At 44.7% G+C, this 25182-nt stretch overlaps 1 protein-coding gene across 4 annotated transcripts in view; it reads left to right on the top strand.

The window, feature by feature from the left end:
• KCNMB2 (potassium calcium-activated channel subfamily M regulatory beta subunit 2) overlaps positions 1–25182 on the top strand; it is a 155317-nt gene that overhangs the window by 37260 nt on the left and 92875 nt on the right. For 2 of the 4 annotated variants that reach the window (XM_052804093.1, XM_052804091.1), the window contains exon 1: positions 11671–12244. The exons of the other annotated variants lie outside the window; for them this stretch is intronic. The gene's annotated coding sequence lies outside the window, so the exon portion shown is untranslated. Of the gene's footprint in view, positions 1–11670; positions 12245–25182 lie in introns of those variants that run through there. 4 annotated transcript variants of the gene reach the window in all.

The raw sequence follows: 25182 nt of genomic DNA, 5'->3' as shown, positions 1-25182 counted from the left end.
TCATACTAAATCCAAAACACAGCACTATACCAGCTACTAGAAAGAAAATTAACTCTATCCCAGCCAAAACCAGGACAATGTGTTTTGCTTGGGTTTGATCCAAAGGCTTCTGGGTGGTGCAGCTAACAGGCTATTAGGCTGTGAACATCCTTCTGGTGGGGATCTAATTCTTAAGCGTCTCTATATCCTTTGGTCACTCATGGAAAAGGACCTGGATTTGGGGACCTGATAGCCTCCTGTGTGTTAATTTTATGTTAGCAAGTTATTCATATTAACATCTTTTCTCTCCCTTGTTGTCCCTCCTCCCTTCATCCTACCCACTAAGGAATTCCTTTTTCTATGCTCAGCCAGCTCAGCTTTTTGACTTTTTCCCCTCAAACCTTTGGTGCCCCGCCTTATTTTGGTGATGTTACTGTCCCTTAGGATGGCCAGATGTGATTGTATCCTGCCAGATAATACAATAACCAGTGCTAGGTTTCATAGATCTAGTCTGTGAGTAAGCCCTGAAGAGGTCATTAGCCCATGAGAGGTGCAGTTTGTGTGAGGGAGGAAGATGGGGACAGAGGAGGGTGGAAGGCCATGGGCTGGAGGGGTTTCCTTGTGCCTTGTGCAGGTCACATCACATCTTTATGCTTCGTTTTTGCTTTCTCGTGGCTGACTGTCCATTGCGATGATACACTCTTGACCCTGCTCCTCTACTACGCCTTCGTTCAGCACAGCTCTTGGCCAGGGCTCTGCAATCTCATCCTCCCTCCTCATTTTTAGTAGCCATGCCGAGGTGTAGGAGCACTAAGACTGTTTCAAAAGCTACTGAGACAGACCTCCAAGACACATACTGTACAAAAACTGCAATATGGCATTTTACTAACTGTTTATACTACATACAAACAATAAAGTTGATGGGTTAATGAAAATTAAGAAAAATGAGGGCATTTCACTCAAGCTGTTCTAGGACCATCTCAAACAGCCTTGCATGGACAATTAATCTCCTACTCCTAATATAAAAAATAAAATGAATGGTCAGTGATTGGAATTAAAAGAGAAAGTAATGAAACTGAAACATGATTATTATCAAAGACAGACTCTAATAGGATACCAGAGTCCAGCTGAAAGTTCAGACAAATTTTAACTTAGTGGCAAAGAAAACCCCACTTAATTTTCTGTTTCACAAAACAGTTTTATGAACCTAGTAAGGAAATTCTAACAAATCTGATTATGCAGGGAAAAAAGCTCTTGTCATAATTAGTCCAATTCAGACATCAGATGCCAGCAAAGGGGGAAAATTCCTTCTCATTCATATTCCTGTCAACCCACTGAAATCAGAAGGGCTTCAGGAAAGTTTAAGGCTTCCTTTGTAAAACTATATTGCTTGACAGTAACTGGGTTCATACTTACATTTATGTGGTTCTTCCATCATACTCAAACATTATTGAGTGTTATTATTAAATGGACAAAAGGTCTCTGGAGCAAAATCCCACTTCAGGATTTAAGATTTTAAGAGTAAAATGCATTTGTACATCTAGAGTCAGGAACTATGGCAGACAGTAGTAATTATAAGGTAGAGAATATATCTCGTATATGTCATACCAAATACATAAACGCAGAACCTTGATCCTCTATTTCATTAAAAAAGGCTATATTAAAAATTAATGGCATGAAATTTCTTCACAGTATCTCAAATATTTCAAGGAATGTTGTAGTAGCTAAAATACCAAGAGGCTACTGAAATAAAACACATGAATAACTTTGGGCAGACAGTGTCTTTTTGTTCAGTGGTTGTACAGCTCTTGACACAATGGAGCGGTCCATGAAAGGGAACCCTGAAAGGACAAAGCCATCCAAAATAATTAACGCACATGATTGATTTCTTTGCAAAAGAGAGGAAAGAAACGGCAGACCTTCAGCTTTTGGACTCAGACCTGTATTCCTCATCACGGTGTGTGGGAGAGATCACTTGCTACCAGTCTAGTAACACTGGGTTCCTAATCGGCTCCGGATCAACAATCCTTCATGTTATCCCACGTTCAGCAAGGCCAAATTTTGCCCATTTCCACCAGCACAGGTAGGAGTAACTCTGTCGACTGCTGGGGAGTTGCTCTGTATTTACACAGGTGGACCTGAGAGCTGAACTGGGTCTCCATTTCTTTACCCCTTTAAAAGGTATAATTTGGATTACCTCTCTCCTGAAATCCTGCCTTGACAAATACGCGGAAGCATCTCGTTACTGACCTCATATATGAACGCAGCCCCTGCCTTGGCTTCCCCCCGAGTTTTCTTATAGAGAAAAGAGGAGCGGCGATGCCAGCGCGGGCACTGCCGGCCGCCCACCCCTGCGCCGGCACGCACCCACGCCGCTGCCCGTGAGAGCCCAACTCTGCCTCTTACCGACAGGTGAACGACTCTTTTTTGGAACTGCTTTTCACACAGATATTTTAAACGCTGCAGGCTGTATGCAAGGCAGCCACCCATCACTGACGCAGAGCGTCGAGGCGCTCGCACCCCGCAGTCTGGGGGAGGTTTCAGCCCGCTCTTCGCCGGGAAAGGCGATGCCGGGCTCAGGCAGGAAGCCTGGGAAAGCAAAGCCCCATCGCAGGGTGCTTCGCTCTCCAGGGCCATCCCCAAAGTGCTCCTCTGCAACACCTACAGCGTACAATGCCCCACGCACCTCTGCAGGGAGAGAGCAAACCGTGCTTCAATACGAGTTCTTCACAGCTTAAGAGACCTCCCTGCTCACGTGGGCTTCCTGACCCTTCTGTACCGGCCAGCAATTAAACCTGATCAGAGCAGAGGTTTGGCATTGGACCGAGAGGGACAGAGATACTTTGCTCGTTTGGCGGACTCGCTCCTTTTAGCATTAGTGCGACGGCCGAGGGCCCGTTATTTTATCGCAGTTATTTACCTCCGCTCTGCAGACTGCACAATATGTCTGGAGAGCCCGGCAGGCGCTCCAAGGAGCCACCTTGCCTTTGCTGAGGGATTACGTTAGAGCTTGCTGCTGGAGGCTGAGCGTGGCTTAAGCCCGCCAGCCTGGCAGGGGTTAATGAGCCAGCTGAATGCACCAGCGAGGAGGGCGAAGCAGGAGCCCCGGCGGGCAGCAGAGGCGAAGAAGGGAGAGAGTTGGTTTAGTCTTCTGTGCAAAAATAATAGCAACTCAGGGCGAGGGGGGTAAATAGACATGCTGCGTGAGATAAACGGGACCCTAGGGATATTTGTTCCTGCACTACCAGATCCATCATGCTTCCCCCAAAGGGTACTGCATTTCCAGGGACTGGGTTTTTTTACTAGTTTACTGCACCAAGAGGTATTTGAAATATAAGCATGAAAACTAAGTAAAGAAACTACATCCTTCTTGCAGTGGCTGTGGGTGGGAGGAGAATGGATTAGTGGAGCGAGCCAAAGATTAGAGATGTGGTGTGTGTGCCTGTGTGCGTGTGTATGTGAGGCACGTCAGGGTGCTTTTATCTTTAAGCACAGGCAGCTGAGGCCAAAACGCGTCCCCAGAGCCTGATCCTGCAACATCCAGCTGGTCACACTGGAGCTGCGGCGTTAGTTGCATAAGTATCTACTTTCTGGGACTGTTTTTTCAGGTTTGTTTTATCCACTCACCATTAAAACGCAGCTGGTTTCTGTGGTCTAAAGTCCAGCTGGGAGCCCCTGCAATAGAAGGGTAGGATTTGTGTACTGTTGGACAAATCCTCGCGCAGTGCTTTTTGCTAAGGCATCCTGGTAGGGATGAACTCCACAGCTTGCAGTGCATTTTCTGTGCCTCTCTTGGAGTCCACAATTTAGAGTCAAGGTTATTTCTAAGAGTCCCAAAATAGAGCAAGTACAGACACAAAAATTTAGAGAATCTACTTAAAACTTCTCAGAGCAGAGAAAAGGTCAGATTACAGGTGTGTTTATGGACAAATTGTTCCTTTTCTTTTTTTGTTTTTTTAAAATTACCTGAAGTGGAGAAATAATGACACATTATTTGAATAGGCATAATGGGTATAAAATCATTTCAAACACATGTAAACAAATAGCATTAGGTAATTAAAAATAGAGATAACTCGCTGGCTAAATTCCTCTGGAGTCCTCTTCACTTCAGCCTTTGATGGTACATTAATATTTTTGCATATGCAGAATTCAAAAAGGTATCAGAGAGGATGGAAAAAAGAGATTTCTTTTATCAATGAAAAAATATGTGTTTATGCCAAAGGAGTATCCCTGTAGCCCATGTTAAAGGCAAAGCCTTATCATTCTGCCTTTTCCCTCTTGCAGATCATCTGCTTAGTTTCCAAATACCGTTCTGTTTTTTTTTTTCCCCAAGCCATTTATCCATAAGCACGTCCTGTGTCTTCAGCTGTTGTGATGATGGGGAAGAGGTGGCAGCTTTGTACAGGGGCTGTAAGTTTTTCATGGGGGGGAAATAACTTTGTACAAAACCTATATATCTTTGGAGATGTATGTTTAAGACCAAACATTGCCCTCAGTGGTATAAATCCCAAACCACCCTACTTCAGTAAATACAGTCAAATCCTTCTGGTCACTCCAGATTTACAGAGGAAAACTGAGAAAATATTTTGAACCTTGGTGAATTTTTGATATTCACAACCGTAAATCCTCTGCCAGCAGCTTTGGCGGTAGCCACGCAGCCTGCAGCAGCATGCCCTGGTGCAGGTTAAGCACTTTTGAGCACCTGCTACAGACTATAGGTCAATAAAATTAAAAAGCAGCATCTTCTGAGAGGTTTCTCCTGTCCCTGCCAGCACATGTTTTCTCCAAACAGGCTGGGCTTCGAACTCATCCCAGGCAATGTCCCTCCTGCTCCCCGGCTGCTGTGAAGCTGCCCCCAAAATCCTTCTTCACCCTCCGAGCGGGGCTGCACCACCCACAGCATCCCACATAAGCGTCCGTGGTGATCACGGACGCAAGAGCCAGGGGACATCAAGACACGGATGGGGGAAAATGGAAGAAAGATTCTTTCCTGCCACCCCATTCCCAGGCCCGGCACAACCCCGAATCATCCCGGATGGTGCAAAACCCCCGGCTCCGTGCACAGTCCCACTAACGCACTGCGCACCTCCGCAGCTATAAGGCAGCTGCTAACGCTCGTGCCAGAGCAAATATCGCAAGATGGGTTGCTCGTCCTCAGTTTAAGAAAACTGAGAGGCCTATGGAGTCAGTGAAGTTGTGACAGCTCTGCTGAGACCTTGATGGCTCTGACGTCTTGGACACATTCGAAAAACAGCCTTTCCTTCTGGGTACCCTTTAGTCCAAAGAAGAAAAGTAAAATGGCTGCGAGATGGCTTTGGGGACACTACGAGGGAGGTTGTGCCTTCAGGAGCAGACATATGTGACCAGCAACATACAGCGTAAAACACGCTGCACAATACGGAGGCTGCTTAGGCAGTTTTAGTCTCTTGCTATTCTGAATTTAAAGGTTATGGGCAAGACAGCGACAATATAAGCTTAACAAGACCAAATTTCAGTCATCTTGTTTCGGTTCACAGGCAAAGCTCACAAAGCACTTTGTAAAGGCAGAGGATTATTCTTAGCTTACAAATGGGAAAACTGAGGCACAGTGCTACGTAATGGCGTCTCCGCAGTACAGATCCTGACTCCCAGGCTAGTTACGTGTCTGCTTCTGTTATTGCTTCCTTGAAAACTCCCCCCACCGAGGCACGGCAAAGTCCCCTTCCCTCCCCCTTTGCATGCTCCAGCCACAACTTGATCTTTCACACCTGGAGTGCAGAGCTTAGCATACAGCACCAAATCATCAAAGAAACCCAAACAGGCATTTCGCTGATGCAAAAGACCTTTCAAAAAGAGAGAGAACGGAAATAGAAGCATGAGCTTCATCAGAGAAGAGACTATTCCACCAAAGCAAAGCAGCAGCTGAGTAAAGAATAAAAGGAAGAACAGATTAAAGGAGATACTTGAGTCCTGAAGAAAGGAGAGCTCTGCATAGCAAATGACTTGCAGGGGGGTGGAAAAAAGGCAAGGAAAGATTTATCTAGCAATATCTTGCTAAAGTTGCTGGAGAAGTAATATTAACATAGGAATAGGAAAGTGTGGATAGAAAAAGCCATCAAGAGTTGGTGGAGAAACAGCTAAGCACTCTATGTAAAATCGGAGAGAATCAAAGTGGCCAATTTGGTTTTTCTGTGAAAGGTGAATAGCACAATGCATTATCCATCACAAAGCAAGGAAATCACAGCAGTGTTGATTGGAGCAGCTCTTCAGGAAATTATTGAACAAGCAAGAAACAACCTCTGATCACGGCATTCCAGGAGAGGAGTAAATTTGGAGAACTGCACACAGAGCTTAGACCAACATGGGCTGCAAATGTTTGAACAGTAATCCATTGCTTAACAAATGGGAAAGCAGCAGGCAGCAATTGCTGCTCAGCAGAACTGTTCAGAGCAGGAAACCATCTCTGCCCAATAGTCGCACACAAAATCAGGCTTTGAAAGCACTGGTACTGAGACCCAAACCGAGGAGAGTAAAATCACTGAAGCGTGAAATCCTGTTGGAATTACTCAACACTCATGCTGGAGACCGGCCCCAGCAACTGGGTGTGCATCCTCAGATACATATTTTACTAGCCTTTAAGCAGTAAACATTCGCTGGGCCCAGAAAGCAGCATTGTGTAAGCAGCCTGTTTTGTTGGATTCTGTTTTGTTGCTGTTCAGACTTACAGTCAATCTTCAGTGATTTACTGAGGAGGATTGGGCACACCAGAAATCATTTAATTTCATCATCTCTGCCAAAAGAATTCAATAGTTTACACTACCCATCATTATGAAAGATGCTCTTTGAGTCTGGATTTCCCCTCCAGGTAGTCCTAAAAGGATGCCTGACCTGTATCTGAGCAGAAAGCATACTGAAGTCAGTGGAGTGGCCCGTTTGCACCAGCAGAAGCAGTCTAAAGAGGGAAAAAGGTTTATTCTGATGTCTTTGCTGATAACTGCCTTGGGTATGTCCCATCTCTGCTGCTCCTCAATACCGCTGAGGACTAGACACTGTTGCAGTATGTGGAAGCTTTGATGTTTCTGAAAATTAGCTGTGCTTTATGATATATTTGCTCTAGGTAACATCCCAACTGGCAAGCATTAATTAACTGGCACATCTAGAAGTGCAGGAAAACAGTAAGCTCTTGGAGATGGAAAGGAAAGGAAGAGTTAACCAGTCTTTATTTTTGCCAGCAAGTATACGTACTCTGTTCCCCATCCGCCCCCATAAAGTATGAAATGTAGCAGATGTTTTGAGAACAGCTAGCCTGATCTATCAGCCTCTATATAAATGAAGGTTGAGCTAGTGAAGAAGAAGGCAGAATAATGTTTACAAGAGAAGAGCAAGAAGATTTCCGACACCTGGGCAACTTAATGATGGCAGATGGCAAAAGCTGAAGGCGAAGAGAAGGAGCAATGCACACCAGCAGCTGTTGAACAAATGGGGAGTAGGAAGGCCTCTGCTGAAACTGTGCAGAAAGAATTTAATACCGGCAGTTCTGTAAGAATGATAGTGTGAATATGCAAAGAGGAGCCTGTGTTTTAACTCCTCAGACAACTATCGTCAAAAGTACCCAACGGATTGTCAGCCAAGGAGATTTTCACAGCAAGAAGCCATCTATTTGCATCAAATACTGTCAGCCTGCAAAGCAGCAACTTCTGGGTCATTTAACAACACTCCAGATGTAGTTATTTTCTCCTAGGCAAGTGGCTCAAAAAGAGCTATGCAAGAAAAAGACAGAGTCGGCGTATAAAGGGGGACAATCAAGCAGCATGTGGAAGTGATTATCTAGTTGGTGTAATATAACTCAGTTAAATGAACAGATTTCCAGGACACATGGGTGTCCTATGATTCTCAGCACGAGAGAGACTGCAAGACTATGGCCAAACACAGGGTTGCATTTTGCCATCAGTAAACAAGTGATTTCTGACTTTATGCTAAAGATAATAGTTTATGACTAGTCAGCCAGGACAGCCTGGCTGAGTGTTTCCCTGTGGCGGCATGTCAGCTATTGCACTCTGAAGTTGCAGAAGACACAGGTGCTGCCTGTTTTACTGCAGGAAAAAGAAGGGAAATGAGCCAGAGCTGTAAATGTAGGGGCTGACGTCAACTGGCTTCCTTGATAATTCTTGCATTTAAAAGACAGAGGTGGGATTAATGCATGTAACCAAGATCGCTATTAGGAATTTATCTTCCCCCATGCTGGACTCACCCTTTCTAGGGAATAGCTGCCATCTGCAAAACTCAGTTTCGAGTTCAGGCTCCACAAGGCCCAAGAGTATCTAGATGCGTATGACAGAATTTGGCCACTTTTGAGGGATTCTCCTCCTTGTTAAGACTAATTTTCACTTACACTGTAATTATACGTAGTTAATACAACCCATTACCTGCTGTGCATGTCACATCTGTAGCTCTGCCAGGCTAACGCTGCATTGACCACTGACACTCTACAGAGGGACCCAACATGGAAGAACCATCGACAGATCATTTCTGCAATTCTTTTAATACGCAATTCACACCAAGTATCTATGGATTAGTGAGACTCCCTGCTGCTGTTTGAAAAAGTCTCAGCAAGTGGGTAGAAGGAATGCTGTCTGATAGGTATACGACTTCAAAACAAATTCATACTGTTCCTAGAGAATTTGTCACCACAGGGGAAGAAAAGGTTATTGTATGTGTAACCTGCAGCTTTAATTATATTGTGTACTTCCCTGTGCAATTAGAAATGTGTATTTGTAACAGATAGTTACACTTTCTAGTTATGTAGCTATCAAATTCTCGTTATAATTAGGATGACTCATAATGAAATTATGCATTGGTTGCTCCATTCATTATATAGTTTGACTTACAGTCAGCATGCAAACTACAAATCTTCTGAATTCTTCCTCTCCTTCATCCTCCTTGGCCGTTTCCTAAGCAAATACTGGTCAGAAACAGAAACGTTTTAAATTTTTGCAACTCCTTTGCAAGCAGTGGGTTTTCTCAAAGAGGGTCTGCTGCTGCAGAGCTGAGCAGCAATCTCAGCTCCTGTGGAAGTCAGTAGGATTTTGCCAATGGAGAGCAAAGTGAAAGCACATTTAAGCCCTCTCTTCCTCAGGGCGATCCTACTCTGCAACATTCATACAGTCCAGGAAGACAGAAAATTGCCATACCTGATCAGATCAGTGCTCCATCACTCTCTATATCTTGTTTCCAGCAAGGAGCAGATTGGTGTATCAGAAAGATGCAACAGCAGTAAAGCCATGGCAAGGGTAGGGAATGTGCATGAGTCCCATCACTGATGGCAGCTGCTGTTGCTGCTCAGCGATTAGAAAAAGCCTGAGGAAAGGGGGAGTATCTCAGAATATCTCTCTAAGACTGAACCATTTTGAACTAATCAGCCCCTAGACCTTTCTGATCATCCTCCATTGGCCTACACCTTACACTTTGAACAGTTTACCCCCCTTTCAATTACCACCCAATGCAAATACACCTCCTTGTCCATTCAGTTACACAGCTCTCACAGATGGTTATCACCTGTTGACCACTAAGTCTAAGTGACTTTAACCTACTGCAAAGGATTGAAACCTTTGGGATCACTGTGGCAGGGAGGTCCGTTGGTACTTTATTCACTGCATAAGGGAGGGGGGAGCTGGGATAGTCATCCATTTTTTATGAGCCACCTTGTATTCAGCATACAGAATTGGTGAACTGTAGACATGGGTGGCAATGATCACCTGCTTTAACCTCTCATTGTGATGCTGTTGTGTCCAGTTCAGTATTGAAATCTCTCAAAAGATCGTCAACAAAGTCAGCACCCCTAGACCTGTGTATCTCCAACAGGAATCTCTCTAATATCTCTTGAACTGCTGTGTCATCCCACTTAAAAACCAACTGCACAGTGAACCCCTTTGTGAGACAGAAGTATCTTGCTCAGGACAAGGAGAACTTTTCTTCTCCCCCCCCCCTTTTTTTTTTTCCCTGCCTTAAGGTGAATGTAGTGCTTATGAAAAATGCTAGATAAGTGGCAGTGAAAAAATTCTTTAAATTATTCACAAAGCAGGTGGTGTTCTGGCAGCTGTGCTAGCAGTCGGCATGTAATGGTCCTCCCCGAGATTCATGCCTACAAAATTCAAAGTCCCCTTTGCTCCCACCAATTTTGGGAGAAGCTTAAGGCGCTAATAATCCCCCACTGTAAACTGAGAAACAAAACCCTGAGACCTCCCCTCCAACACGGTGACTGTGTAAGGTGCGGAGGGGTGAAAAGGGGAAGGGAGGATATCCAAGAGCAACAGCAAGTACAGGCATAGGGAAGCACAGAGTGCAAAGGCAGCCCCATTAGGAGCAATGTTGATTCAGGGGCAAATATCATGCTTGTGGTAGCCCCAGATGTCCCCATCAGCATCCACGGCTTGCTTGCACTAGCAACAAGCTTGCTTTCACTCAATAGTTTTCACGAAGGCCAATTCAGAAGGAGGGGAGACCTGTAGCCCACGCTGAGCACACACACTGACGTGCTGTTAGGTACAGCCCTTGGAGTGTGGGCACCTGGCGTGTTGGTGGCAGGAAGCGATGTGGAAAAAAAAGAGGGTTTTAAGTTGGCCACTTTCCCCCTAGGAACAAGGCAGGATTTACCAGCTAGTTCAGCACGGACCAGCAGCCTCCTGTCCTGCAAGGGCAACTTTCAAATAGTCTGTAACAGTCACCAGTGCAAAGGACCAACACAAATCCAAACCAGAACTTCTCAGAGGAGAAGGCTCACACCTTAACCAGCCCTTAGTGCCCTCAGGTCCCAATCATTTAAAAACCTAATGCATATTTGCCATTAGTGCTCTCTTAACCCCTTCATTCCCACGGTGTGAGGCAGCCACAGCTGGGTTTCCACCGTGATCTGCTTTCCTCCTCAATCTCTCTAAACGCCATTCATTTCTGAGACCTCTCCATGTGTGGCATCTTCATTTTAAGCCAAGGGCTGTGAACTTGGTTGTACCAAAAAGTCAGGCAGGTGCTGAACAAGCAGCAAAAATGCTAACTCCCCACTTGCTCTCTCCCAGCCTGCCTTGGCACCAGGTTGCCTCTCCAGTCCTTCAGCCCGTGTGCCATTGCTGCTGGCAGTGACACGTCTGTGCTGGTGGCTTCTACATTTGTCCACTAGGGACCACACTGAGATCAGCAACACTGAACCGACAGCAGAGGTTAACAAGCTTTGATCCATCTTGACCTGGGCTGGTTATTAACTGACAACCAAGAAGAAAAAGGTTCCAAGATCTCAGCAGAGCACTAGTATCTCTGACCTGGGATCTGGAGATGCGCACGGTTTTACTGAAAACAGGAGTCTCCAATAGCATCCTCTCACCACTCCTCTTGCCCACATCACAGGCACTGCGAATGCTGTGCATCGCTCACGTTTCTTCTGCTCATCATTACCCCAGGTGCTGTCAACTTGCAAATTTAGATCGCAAGACCCCGCTAGCTGCAAACTGTATTTTGCCTTTTGGGAAGCGTAGCGTAGCGTACATCCGTGACTCTGTAAATAAAAACCACGGTACGGTCCATGCATCCCCTTCATTTGCCTTGTGCCACATCTGCCTTATAGAGTTTTATGAACTTTCAGCTTCCAATCGCTACTTCCACCAACTCCTGCGACAGCCTCAGCTTGCGGTGGGGGCGGATGCTGTCGCGTTCATCTTGCCGTTCACAACAGTCGTGAGAGCTACGGCACCTTCCATTCCCGGGAGTGATTTTCTCCTTAGTTTCAAAACAATGTGTGAAACCCTGCTCTGCAGAACAGTAGCCTCAGTAAGTTTAAGGATGACTGAAGCAATTTCCTCTCCCGGGGAGGTTTAAAAGCTACGGAGGGATGAATGGGGTTAGACCTATCGCTGCATTTCTAGCAGCCATCCTATTACAGCACTGAATAAAAGCAGGAATGGCATGTCTAGCCTAGGTTAATAAACCCTACCGAGTGCATGCCTTAAAAGCACTACGAAACAGCCTTAAGTCAGCTTGAGATAACTAATTTCAAGCATGGCTGTCTAGTGTGCCTGTCATTCCTATTGTCCTTCCAAACTATTTCAGACATTTTGAGCAGGGAGTACTAAGCTATGAGTTAGCGGGGGTTGTGACATTAATGGTCCAAAAAGGTTTAAGCACCAGGAGGGAACGATGACAGCGCTTAACAACCGGTGGCAGTTTGGAGGATTCCGCTGGATCTCTGTTTGTTAATAATTAGGCTTCGCCTCGGAGGAAGATGTGACAACTCTCGGAGGTAGGATTTGCATGGGAAACAAAGGGAGCTGTTGCTGTTCGGTGCCCATTGTTTGTGCTTTGCTCCCCGGCTTTCCCAGCCAGCCCAGCCAGGTGCAGTGGGCAGCAGCGGCGAGGCGGCCGTGGGGAGGGGGTGATGGGACCTGGGGGGTGTGGGGGGGGGAGAGCCAAGGGTGGAAATACTGTTGATAGTCCTGCGTTTTATGGCAGAAATGCCTCGAGGACAAACTGGTTCAAATCTCGCCGCCTGCTGAGGGTGCATTCCACGTTGCTCTTCCCACGGAGTAAAATACATAGAGGTCATGCAGAAAACACTTTACTCCTTTTTTTACCGAGCCTGCTGGGCTGTTTCTGAGATGGGAGGAGAGGGGAAGCTGCCCTAAAATAAAAGGGGAAGAGGAAAGCTAGGGAGCCTGTAAGATGAGGGAGACATGCTATTAATGTGTAAAATGTGTCTGGAGTGCCACCGATGTCATTTGAAAAGGAGAAAACAGAGCCAGGGTGGGGGGGCGGGAGGGATTTTCCGGGTGAGGAACTCCTTAGGTTATAACCTATTGCAAAAAAAGGCGTGATGTGTCCATCCATTTTGCATAATCAAAGCTTCCTCTGCACTGTTGGCATTGTTTTGCTGGACGAGAATTGTAGTTTCAGACAGAAAAAAGGTTCGATTTCCTCCTCTGCCACTGCCAGACCCCTGCCACTCTCCCTCCCTCCCTCTGAGAAACAACGCTGTGGGGAAGGATGTAGATGACATTTAGTTGGATGCTGAAAGGGTTGGGAGCAAGGGCTGAGGGGGGAATGAACACTCAGTAGAATAACAGGAAAGCTTCCCCTTGAAAAAGCTTGTTTCTTCCCAGCTGGAAGCCCAAGAGGTGATATGCAAAGTTAGAAGCCCCATGTACTTTTTTATGATGCCCCTGTTCAGCATTACTAGACAAGAAAATGTCCAAACATCAAAGAGTCAGGTCCGCATGGCAAAAAAAGGGCAGTGAGGTTTGCGTGGGGTCCTGGCTCAGTGCTGGGCTGCAAGTTTGCATTATTGTCATTGCATATGACCCTCACCGAGATAAGTAGTGGGAACTTAAGGAATGAAAATCTTCTGTCCGTGCATATGCAGAATCCTTATCGTTTGGTGTGTTTGATCCGAGTGTGATGTTCCCTGCGTTGATGAATTGTTTCGACTTGTGCATTAAAGTTTCATTTCCAAACAACAGAGAGACTTCAGAGTGAGTGGTATTTAGTAACAATAAAATGTTCTGCTTGCGGAAATGCTTCTCACAGGAGCTATTAAAAATGCACTTAAGAAGCTGAGAGTCATATCTTGCAGTAAGAGGTATGGTATCACTTGCCATGCTAAATTTTAAAATTAAGGTTATGGTGCCATTTTTAATCTACTTTAATGTGGGTGTCATTAAGCATACTTTACAACACTGTTGTCAAAAGCTCACAACTTAGAGATTTCTGTTAGACTGATTGTTTTCATTAAATCTTCATTAGAAAAAGAATTCCTTTATAGCAGGGACTTACCAAGTAATTTGAATTTACTCATCCTAACTAAGGTTCCCTTCAAGGAGAATTTCAGTGTATTATATATTCAGTGTATTATATACGCGTTGTAAATAGGTCATGAAATAATTCATTTAATAACAAAACACTAATGACAATTTAACAACAAAAGTGCTAAATGCATTCAGCCAAAATAAATACAGATTGTGCCAAAGAGAAGCAATATTGGACCAGGAATGGTAAGAATTCCTTTTAAGAAGCATAACATAAATATTCTCCGTTTGATCCAACCAACAACTTTTCTGTCAACTGCACTACTTCACATTGCAAATTGGGGAAAAAATCATTTTGACCTGTGTTATATACACTACTTAGTACATAAGGATAACAGGGAAAACTTTCTTCCAAAGAAATTGTTTCTAGCGGTTTGCAGTATGGATCAAAGAGATGTTATGCAGAGATATTAAATCTGTGTCAGAACTGAGCAATGCATGTGGAAATCAAGTACCTATTTTTCCTTCTCCGTCTCACTTTTGTCCAGAGGCTTAGACAATTTTACTTCATTTTACATCAGCGCCTTTCGGAGGGAAGGGGCTGAAGGGGTAAAAGCACAAGGACGTGGGAGGCTGCGTTCAACCTGCACCCAGCCACAGACTTCTTGGGGGACCTGGGCAAGTCCCCCAGCCTCTTTGCAAAATGGGCAGGGTAATAGCCCTGCCTTGCAAATGAGGGTGAGGATAGCGTACTAATGATGCAATGGAAATACAGACGGCGGTGCTCAGGGAATGGGCCTGAACATAAAGCTCCAGATAAGGCAAAATGCAAAGCAAAATTTTGTATCAGGAGCAGGTTCATATTTCAGGCATTTTCAACTGTAAAATAAGACATATTGCAAATCCCATGATCCAAAACTAAATCTGCTTTCAAAACTATTCCAGACAAATTTGCCACTTACAAAAACTTCTGCCAGCAGCAAATATCCATTCATCTGAGATCCTGTCAGAAGTGACTCCAAATCTCTCAGCATTCCCTTTGCTCCATCAACGCACAGCAGATAATGAAGCAAACTGCATCAGATTGATTTACTGTGCCGAGAAACAATTGCCCTGTTTTCTTCAGAAGCTCAATGAGTACTTTTTGCCACGAATCTCACTTGCCCTTCTGCTTATGAATTGTCCGTGGAGCTCATGCAATTTGCTAATTTATTTATTTATTTGATATTATTTGGGAATTTCTTCAGCGAGTAACTCTCAGCTTACAGATCTTTTGGGAATGGCAAATGTTTGCAAATTCATACTGTGTTGCTTAGTTCAGTCATGTGGTGTTCCTTGATTAGATGATTTGTATAGCTAACTCACAGAAAGTGAATTGCAAATTTCACAACCAAGAATACTGTTTCATATTGGATTTCCATCACTATCTGAGCACTCAGGTTTAAAATTCATGTCTTGCAAGTGGTCGTATGAGCAACACATAAGCACTGAAGTGCTCCCACCAGACAGATGTGAGAGCCGGGTTAAACAGCCTTCAGTTTCATATGAATATTCATGAAAAGTGTTTGAATTCTTGCAGCTCTGTTAAAATGAGTAGTCAGCATCATCCATCGTGCACTGCATGGGCCATTCTCTCACAGTGCTTGCCACATCCCCCTGTTCTCCCTAACTCTCCTGTATAAGCCCACAATGCCTGTGGAAACTGTGTGTGCAGCCAAAATAAAAGGAAAAAACACCATCATGGAAATTTCTAAATTTTCCACATTGTAGCCTCTCCTGTTGTGCCTGTCTCGCACATTGCATGACATGAAGACAGCCAACAGGGAGGACAGCAAGAGAGCATCAGCAGTGATGCAATGAGTGCAGGAGAGAAAGCATTGAAAGAGGGGAAAAAGTAGGGTGACCTCTGGCAGAGAGGGCGACCAGCCACACGCAGAGCGTGTACGTAGGAGGTAGGGATTGACACAGCGTGAACACATAAATACACCTGTACGATTTTTAACAATGAATCTAGTGAATTTGGATCATTAACCTCAAGGTTTATGGTCGTACCAGAGCCAGTCCATGGCAAGCCCTGGAGCTGTCGCTCCCAGTCCTTCCCCGTGCAGGCGCTGCCTGGGTGCTCGCCACGGGTGCAGTCAAGCAAGGGGGTGACGTGGTTTGGCTTTTGTCATGCCGGGGTCTGATGACATGGCACGGAAGAGTTGTGAAAATAACAGACAAGAAGAAAACTATCTAAGTAACATCTGGTGCATGCTTTAAAAGCAGTGAAAATCAGTTGAGAGAAGAATTTCTGTCAAGTGTTTTATCTCAGAGACATAAAAAAAAATCAGCTGTCAAAACACCAAGTTCTTTTGACTCAGAAACAAATGAGAAGGAAAAGGTTATCAAGCAGGAATATATTTGCCTCTTGAATTATTTTTGCACTGCACTTATGTCAAAAAGGAGGAAACCTTAGGTCTCCTACCAAGTGAGCTGTATTGTCCAACTACTTCCCACTTTATTAAAGTCAGGCAAGTGCTGAATCAACAAGGTTGCTGCGACTGCACAGAGCCAGCCAGCAGTGTTATGCCCCCATTAGATGGACTTTTTTACCTTTTCAGTGATTTTAAAGTCCAATGATCCTAGATATCCTTATTTATTCTAAAAGTAGAAACGTGCCTAAACCACACTCGGCAAGCACTATGTGTGAGCCACACAGTGAGAGTCACTATGGGCAATACGTGTGTGTTCGTATTCTGTCAGGGCACGTGTAGAGCCAGATTAATACTGCTTGGGGAGAGTAAGAGAACAAGAAGAATTAGAGGAACTAAAATCAAAGCAAACACAGAGGATCTTTGCTAGGACAAAAATTGACTTAATGTAGTCTGGAATGAAATCGCAACTTGAAACTCCCCCTGGAACTCCCCCTGGATACCACTAAAACTCCTATTAGGTCTTCAAATACTTTTTCTTTCTTAATGTAAAGCTGTCCTATTACCCACAATTAACCCCCATCTCTGCTTGTGCCAAGTGGGATAAATTTGTATGGACCACTTTTAAAGAAGTAGTTAATTTTTAAGGGAAAACACAAAAAAAGTCAAATCCCAGTGCTCTCTGCCCACATTGATGGTTGCCCCTCTGGTCCTTGCTTTGGTCCCTCTGATGCTTGGTTGAGAGCAGAGAGCTCCCACTGATAAGCCCTGCAGGGACACACAGCAACGTCTTGGAGCTGTAGCATCTTCTTCTAAGATCCTTGAAAGGTTGGAGGCAGCAACACAGTCTCAAATGCACCTGGGCATCCCCACTATTTATTTATCATCTCCTTCTATAACTCTACAGGACGAGTGACCTGTCAGCCTCGAGGTCCTCAGCAGTCTTTCAAAACTACTCTAGAAAATGCACAAGCTCTTTAGGTAACCCTTTGCATCACATAACTGGACAAAACCTCATCAAAGCTTGCACCAGCCTATGTCGCCTGCTGAACTGTCGTGGTTTAACCCCAGCCAGCAACTAAACACCACACAGCCACTCACTCACTCCTCCCCAGCCATCCCCCTTGGATGAGGAGGAAAATTGAAAACAAGCAAAACTCGTGGGTTGAGATAAGAACAGTTTAATAATTTAAATTAAAAAATAAAAAAAAATAATAATGATAATAATGAGTAAAAAGAAAGATAACAAAAAAAAGAATGAAATATAACCCAAGGCAGACAAGTGATGCACAATGCAAAGCTCACCACCTGCTGACCGATGCTCAGCCAGTCCCCAGGCAGCGATCAGACTCTCCCGGCCAACTTCCCCCAGTTTATATACTGGACATGACGTCACACGGTATGGAATCCCCCTTTGGCCAGTTTGGGTCAGCTGCCCTGGCTGTGTCCCCTCCCAACTTCTTGTGCCCCTCCAGCCTTCTTGCTGGCTGGGCATCAGAAGCTGAAAAATCCTTGACTTAGTAGAAACACTACTTAGCAACAACTGAAAACATCAGCGTGTTACCAACATTCTTCTCATACTAAATCCCAAATACAGCACTATGCCAGCTACTAGGAAGAAAATTAACTCTATCCCAGCCAAAACCAGGACATGAATCCCTTGGCACTGATCTGCACCACAACTCCCCATCACAGGGAACTGGTAGATCCAAAAGCAGCGGGGAAGGTGTCCTTCAGAAAGTCACACTAGCTGTAGATGTTAAGTGTCTCCAAAACACTGAAAAGGGGTTATAGCTAGATACACAGACAGCGGACATGAGCAGTCAGGACCTGTGCCCCAGCCATCCCCAGGTACCCAGCAATTTTGTCTGAATTCAGTGTTCCTCCTGCTCTGCGTGCCACTGCATTGTCCTAAATGAACCACCGTCAGAAGGGTTTTGAAGACCAGAGGAGACAAAAGAGCATTTGTCCTATTTCCCCACTTCCCTTTCAGTGGATCAGAGAGGGACTGAAGTTTCTGCTTAAGCCCAAGGTGGTTCATCTGTCCAAGGTCACCATCCTGGCAGGAGCCCTCTGGACGGCACTGTCCTTGCGTGCCTGCTGAGGCGCGGTACCAAAGACGGGACAAGATAACATTGCCTGCCTTAAAGAATTGTTGCAGAAAACATTCAGTATACTTGGCTGTATTTTACTAGCGGGCAAGCTATTTTCCACCTCAGCAGAGTGGTACTCCTTACTGACAACCATTAGTTATTTGCAAATTTAGATAGGCCTTATAAACGTCAGGCTCCCGAGTGAATAAATAATGTTTCAGAGCAATAACTTGAAATAAGTCAAACTAGGAATGGTGAGAAGACCAGGAGTATGGTCCCTTTGGGACACACTCCCTACCACTTCTAATTAATATCTGGTACTTAAAGCATCACAGCCCATGGTTAAATCAAAGTCAGAGGAAACAAAGGAATATAAAATCCTTCTGGAGACTTGTGTCCCTCTCCATCCACAGGAGCAGGTGTGCTCCTCAGCACTACTGCCAAACACGCTGACGTTCTGACCTCGGTTAAAAGTGTATGGGTTTTTGGGGGGGGGGCAGCCCAGGGGACCCAGCAGCCAGGCTGCCCTGGCAGCTTGTAGCTGCCCCCAGGGCTGGCATTGCCCAGTCCCGCTGCCTTCCCCTTCCCACCCAGCCACCCTCCCCTGCACCTTCCCAGGCTCACCTGGCCCTCTGGGGAGCCAGTTCGGCTCACAAAACCTGCAGGCAAACTGTGCTTTGGTTTTGGCTGGCTGAGGGAGCCCAGTTGGGAGCCAACAAGCACCAGAGCTGGTGCAGGAAAAGCAGGAGAAGGGCATAGCCAGGGGTGAGGTATGGGGAGCAAGGAGCAGTCACAGTCCTGGCACAGCACCTTTTCTAGCCAAACCACCCTAAATTCCTCTGTCCTAATGACCCAGTGGGACTTCTGCAGAAACAGGCTTCAGATAATCATACCTTGACCACAAAAAGATGTTGCAGAGCCCAAAAGTTATAAAAGAACTGAAGGGCAAAAAAGGACAACAGCTTGTCTGCCCTCCTTGGTCTTCGATTGTCGGGGCCCATCTAGCTATTGATGAGCAGTTTTTAAGCTTATATGTTGAATTCCAGAGCTGCTGTTGTGGTGATAGGGAAAGAATTGATTCAGCTGTGAAAAATAGTCCTTGCAGACCCGGTGTGAGGAGGACAGTTGTGATTTGGCAAAGTTTACTGATCTAGGAAATAAGAGTTTCAGAAAGAAAGCAACTAGGACATCTTTCAATTCCTTCAACAAAGCATATATACTTCAAGGCCTAGGGAGCAATAATCCAAGCAGGGAACAAAGAAAGTTCATTTGTAACCATAGCATTTTATTAACTGGAGGATCTGCAAATGAAAAGTCCCCTGACTTTTGAAAACTTATGTTAATGATGCATCAGGGTATAGCATAAACTTCTGACAAATTCCCCCTCTTCGTTTACTTCCATACGATATGTTGATCTTGCTGCCGCTCTGCTCTTTGAAAGCTCTGCTGCTCTCCTAATTATTAATTGCATGAAACAAGCGTTCCCCCATCTTGCAAAAAGCATCACAGGGCATACTGTCTGGTTGTGAAATATCCCAAGAAGTCCACAGCAAAATCTTTTTGGTAGAGTTTAATTAAGATGATCCCGTAATTTGTGTGCAGCTGATTTAGAAGGATTTTGTCGCAGGTAAACAGGCTTTGAAAAAAAATTGCTTTTATCTCTTCTTGTTTTCTGTTTTAGTCATATTTCAAGTGGATTAGTATAATCTCTCCTTGGCCAAACTCTACAGCCAGTCTATTCCATCATTGTTCTAATTTTACAAAGAAAATGATTGAAAGCGGTTAATTAAAAATCTCTTCAGAGATGCATATGTGGATGCGCTTATTCGCTAAGAACTCACAAAATAACTGCATTTTAAAACAATTTATCTGGTGCATTAAGCGTGAACAGGATGTCTTTGTTAGGTGCGCCTGCCTTTAGATGGTTTCCTACATGAATATGCTTGTAATATAGAGATATCTGCAGTAATTCAGCTCAGTCAGAGAGGATCCCCTTTTAAACTAGGTTTGAGTTTCTAGGCGGCTTTCTTTTTTCTTTTTTCCCTGTGTGATGAAGAAGTTGATTGATTTCAAGTGAGGCATCTTTCCCTGCTGGGACCTGGACTGTCAAAAGCCATCACAGAACTTGCAAAATTCTGTCATAACACCAGAAGCCCTAACTCTACACCAGAATCATCAGAGTTCAAGGAAAATTCCCAGTAATTGACAACAGAAGTTTTCTTAGCAATGATATTCTGCCAGACTGAGACATTATTTTCCTCACACACAGGCACCCACATGGGGGACAGCACTAACACAACCGGTAAAGTCTATTGACATGAGTGAATTTATCATCAGCAAGAAGACACAAGTATCTTCACACTAAAACCTTGGACTAGACTATTCATAAACTCTTAAGGTCGATCAAAAAGGCAAATTCCCATCATGTAAAGTTTCTTTGGTTTCTTATGAGCCAAATAAAAATTCTCAATCTCCTTGAATTCAGGGTGAGGGAGAAGAAAATCAGGACCCTCGATCTCAATGCTGTGCCCTTCCTTAATAAAACTCCAGCACATCTGTGCTGTAAATGCAAATAAGCGCTGGCATCCAGAGCAACGTGTAGAGGTTCTCCTGGCAAAGCAGGAGGACGTTTCCTCCGCAGAGGTGTTCCTGCTCTGGGGTGAGTGTTCACCTGTGGAGTCAACGCAGCAGCCCTGCTAGTCTGCAAGCACACTTCTCAGGCAATTTAAATATACCTAGGGAGGTTCCTGGAAGATTTCACGTACTCTACCTCTTCTTTGAGCAGAAAATCTTGGACAAGATAATTTCTCAGGCCCCTCTGTTTCTAAGTTCACTTACACCCTCTTCAGCCTCCATTAAAACATTTTGTCTACTCTTTCTACGCTCCATCCTCTTGTCTCTATTTAAAAGCCTCACTTATCACAGCCTGCTGGTCACTAGCCAGGTATCCAGATGGTACTTATGTACCACATTGATGGGTGCCTTAGAAATAGCAGGGAGAGAAGGGAGAAAAAAAAAAAAATCACGGGAAGACTTCAGATGCTCTTTTTGATAAATGGCAATTGTAGATCTAATTAGCCGGTTCCCTCCTTGGGAGAAGCTGGGGAAGCAACAACAGTTGCAGTCCCACAGAGCAAACACGTGAGGACATGTCTCTCACCGTCAGGTTTTAGCTTTCCACTCAGAGCAGTGTCAGGTGGATGGTCCATCTATCCATCCTTCTTCTTTGAAAGACACCAGGTTTTCATCTGGCTCTGAAGATTTCTCTAAGTGCCCATCGCCGTAGTGCCTCAGCACCACTACTGTGTCAGCTACTTTTGCACAGGCAACTGGTTTCTAGAATAAAGAACAAACACTGCTCACCTTAATTGTGCGAGTATCCCTCCAGCAATAATCAGGCTAATTGCTTCAGTAAGGCCAGCAGGATTTGGCTCTAAATCAACCACCAAAATGACTTAAGCATAAGCGCGTGAGTTCCTTAACAACTCCAAGGCCCCCTCGTTAAACCTTATTTACATCTCAGAAATGCCGTTTCTTTTCTCTCTTCCATTTGACAAGGGAAAGGTAGAAAGGATGAGGTGTCAGGAGCACCTGTGTGAGTTGGGGGCTGAGCCCACCCCGAATGCAATGGCAGGGAAGACAGGTCTCCTTCCCCTTTGCTGAAACGCCTCGAGAAGTCTGCCCGTAGGATCTCCAAGTTGCATCATGTCTGGGGATCACACCAGCCTGCGCATCTCCTCCCGGGGATGGCACAAAACCACAGAGGAAACTGCCGAGAAGGGAACCATCGCCTGAGCCCACTGCGGCTGCATGTTTGATTTATACCTTAAAGCATGAGATAACATATCCTTTAAAATATTTGGCTTGCTCAATAACACTGATACATGCTCTCTTTACCTACAGAAATTTCTAGTTGGGTTTTTTTTTTTAAATTGTATTAAGCAATTGGTGTATATCTTGCGGCAAATATTTTAGCATGATAAAGAAGTCTCAGGAGCTTCATTTTAGCAGCTGGCTTTGGAGGTGGCAGGGAGTTAAAATCCTCCAAGTCAGCCGGTGTGTTGCGCTGGACGCTCCCCAAACCAACGTACCCGGAGAAGGCGCCAAGAGGAAAGCCTTGAAATCCCACCTCCACCAAGGGATATGTGGCACAGAACCATCTCTCGAGGGCGAGACCTTCGATTGGTCTTTCAGAGAACTGCATCTTTTTAAATAGTGTTTTGGCCCGTTTTGACTGTTTCTATAACCGTAGGCCTCGGGAAGAGCCCCCGGCCGGGCTGCGGTCAGTCGTGCCTGTCCCAAAAGTAGGGGCGAGCTGTTCCCGCTCGCCGTGTACCTCAGTGCCGCAGGGCTTTTCCATGACCCACAGCAGCAGCAACAGCTGCCACTCAGATGCACAACCGTGAGCCTCTGGGACCTTGAATTAAAAACCCAACGTGCTTATGGAGTTTAGGGACCCTGAGGGCTAGGGAGGAGGTAAGTGAGGAGGTCAAGGGACCACATTTTGCACCTATGACCCGCCTTGGTCCTGCTGAGGTGTTTAAGTCTCTTATTGGAGCTAAAGCTTTTTTCTAAGCAGTCCCAGTTCGTTGCCTCCCCTCTTACAAAAATCTCTACACGTCTCTAATATTTTTCATTGTCAATCTCTGCACTCTTTTTATATCCATTAAAGACTTTATGAGATAGGATGACCAGAAATGAAAAAAGATTCTGAGGAGAGAGCATGCAATTGATTTATGTTAATGGCATTGTAATAATATTTTCAGTGTTTGATTTCTTTTTCATTCTGTACACAGCTAAAATGTTGATTACTTTTCTATTTCTTTCTCATTTATTGAACGGCTACTTACATTGGGCTCCCCAAATTTATTCTCAGTTCTGTCTCCAAAGCAGTTAAAATATAATTAATTTAAAATCCACCAACACACAAGAAGTTGGGGTGATTCTTTCCAATCAATCTTACTAGAATTCATCAATGAGTTTCACCAGCTGTCACACTGCTCATACATTTGTCTTCGTAAAGCTCCTCTGACTTCACTAGCTTTGACACATTTAATAACTGTTAATACTAAAAAAAAAACACCCAACCCTGTAATTTCTACTGAACCGTGCCATAAGCCTTAGAAGCCCCCAGATGTGCATGAATAAATATCATAATCACCTGTGACAGCATCCTTAATGATTTTTGTGTTTCTTTACACTGATAACTTTCATCTCTTATGCACGTCAGAAATATAAAAAAAAGCTAAGTATGCCAAGATGTGTTAGGAGTTTGTAAAGGCAATCAGAGAATAAATGTTACTACTTAATTTTGCCTTCATAACGTATTCTGCCTTGAAAACTATATTACGTGTCAAATTGCCTTACCTTGAAGGGATTAGAATATGAAAAGTATCCCTCAGTGATGGAGGGGAAAAAAGCCTGACTATTTTTATGATGGAGTTCGATAACCCAACAGAAGGGATTATAGAGCATGATGCCAACGATAGCCAGAGACTGAGTATAAAGACCTTTTTTTAGTCCCGTTTGTCAGCTAAAGATGAACAAACTGTTTTGGACAAAACCCAGCCTGGTCCTTGTCTCAGAGTTGATACAAAATCAGATACAAATATTCATCATAGGTATGACAAAGTCACTTGCCTTTCTTCTGTTCATTACAAGGTGGCTATGCACTGCCTTACTTTGGCTGATAGGAGACAGAAATACAATATCGCAAATTTGGGATCTGCTGAAAGCTGGAAACACCAACAATAGCAACACTTTATCTTGAAAGAGTTCCCAAAATTAAGGGCTAGATTTTCAAAGCAGCTTGGCATCAAGAGTCCTTCAGACTTCCCTGGGAAATGGAGAATTGAGAACACAGGCATCGGCCTTTCATTTTTAACCTGCCCCTATAAACCGACTAGCGGTCATCACACCTTTCCTACAGGTTAGAAAACAGGCGTGTTGTGGGCGAGTGATTTTATGTTAAGGTATTTCAAGGTTGCAAATGGTCACATAAACCTGTTTTGTAACAGTGTCACCCAATATCGAAAGTCTCTATATTTTGTGACGAAACACTCACATTGTTAGCTGCTTCAAGCAGAGGCACAGGAGCAAGTCCCCAGCATGAGATCTGAATGCTTATCTGTGTATTCGGTTCGTGAGACCGTACGGCAACATTTGTGTGCCTTCATGCATGATACGTAACGCAAAGTAGTTACTGAACTAATAAGCATAATTTTATCTAATTGGGATATTTATTATTGAAGCATGTGACATGGTAGCCAATTAAAGCTTCTGGTTGTGCCAGGTGGAAGACACACATATAGCCATAAGGATGAATTAAACACATTTAGACATTGCACATGAACGCAACATTTGCAAAAGGCGTTGCACAACCCCGTGGGGATTGCCCGAGCCGTGGGAGGAGAGGCAGCACCCCATTTCTCCCACCCCTGTGAACGTGCCAGTGGGCTTTGGAGAGGTACATCGGAGAGGTACCGAGGAGGGTCCTGCATGGAGGGGAACCTGCTGGGAAAATGAGCTCAACAGGGCTGGAGCCCGTGGGCTTCTCACTGCATGGTGAGTCCCCAGGCTGTGGATTTGAGCAGGACTGAAGACCCCACTGCAGCCAGAGCCCTCCCGCAGCCTCACCCAGGCACTTCTTGCTCGGTTTCTTGCCCCTCTGAGTAGGACTGCAAATGAACTGCAGTCTGACAGGTCTGAGTATATATTTCACAGAAGAAGTCAAACCCCAAGCATATGCATGATTGCTGTGTAAGTTTTGCACCTATATGTGTTTTTGCAATGTCTTAGAGGGGCAGGGCAGCAATTAGCCGGCCACATTTGAGATACCATTGGCATTATCCTGCTGGCCACTCCGCGTTCCTTAAATGTGGAGATACCTACTGTGCCGAACCGGCGATGTGCAGCGAGCAAAATCCTGCCAGC

The sequence above is a fragment of the Harpia harpyja genome, chromosome 12 (assembly GCF_026419915.1).
Source record: "Harpia harpyja isolate bHarHar1 chromosome 12, bHarHar1 primary haplotype, whole genome shotgun sequence".
NCBI classification, from domain to species: domain Eukaryota; kingdom Metazoa; phylum Chordata; class Aves; order Accipitriformes; family Accipitridae; genus Harpia; species Harpia harpyja.
Note: the sequence above shows the minus strand (reverse complement) of the source record. Positions and strands in the feature narration are given on the sequence as shown.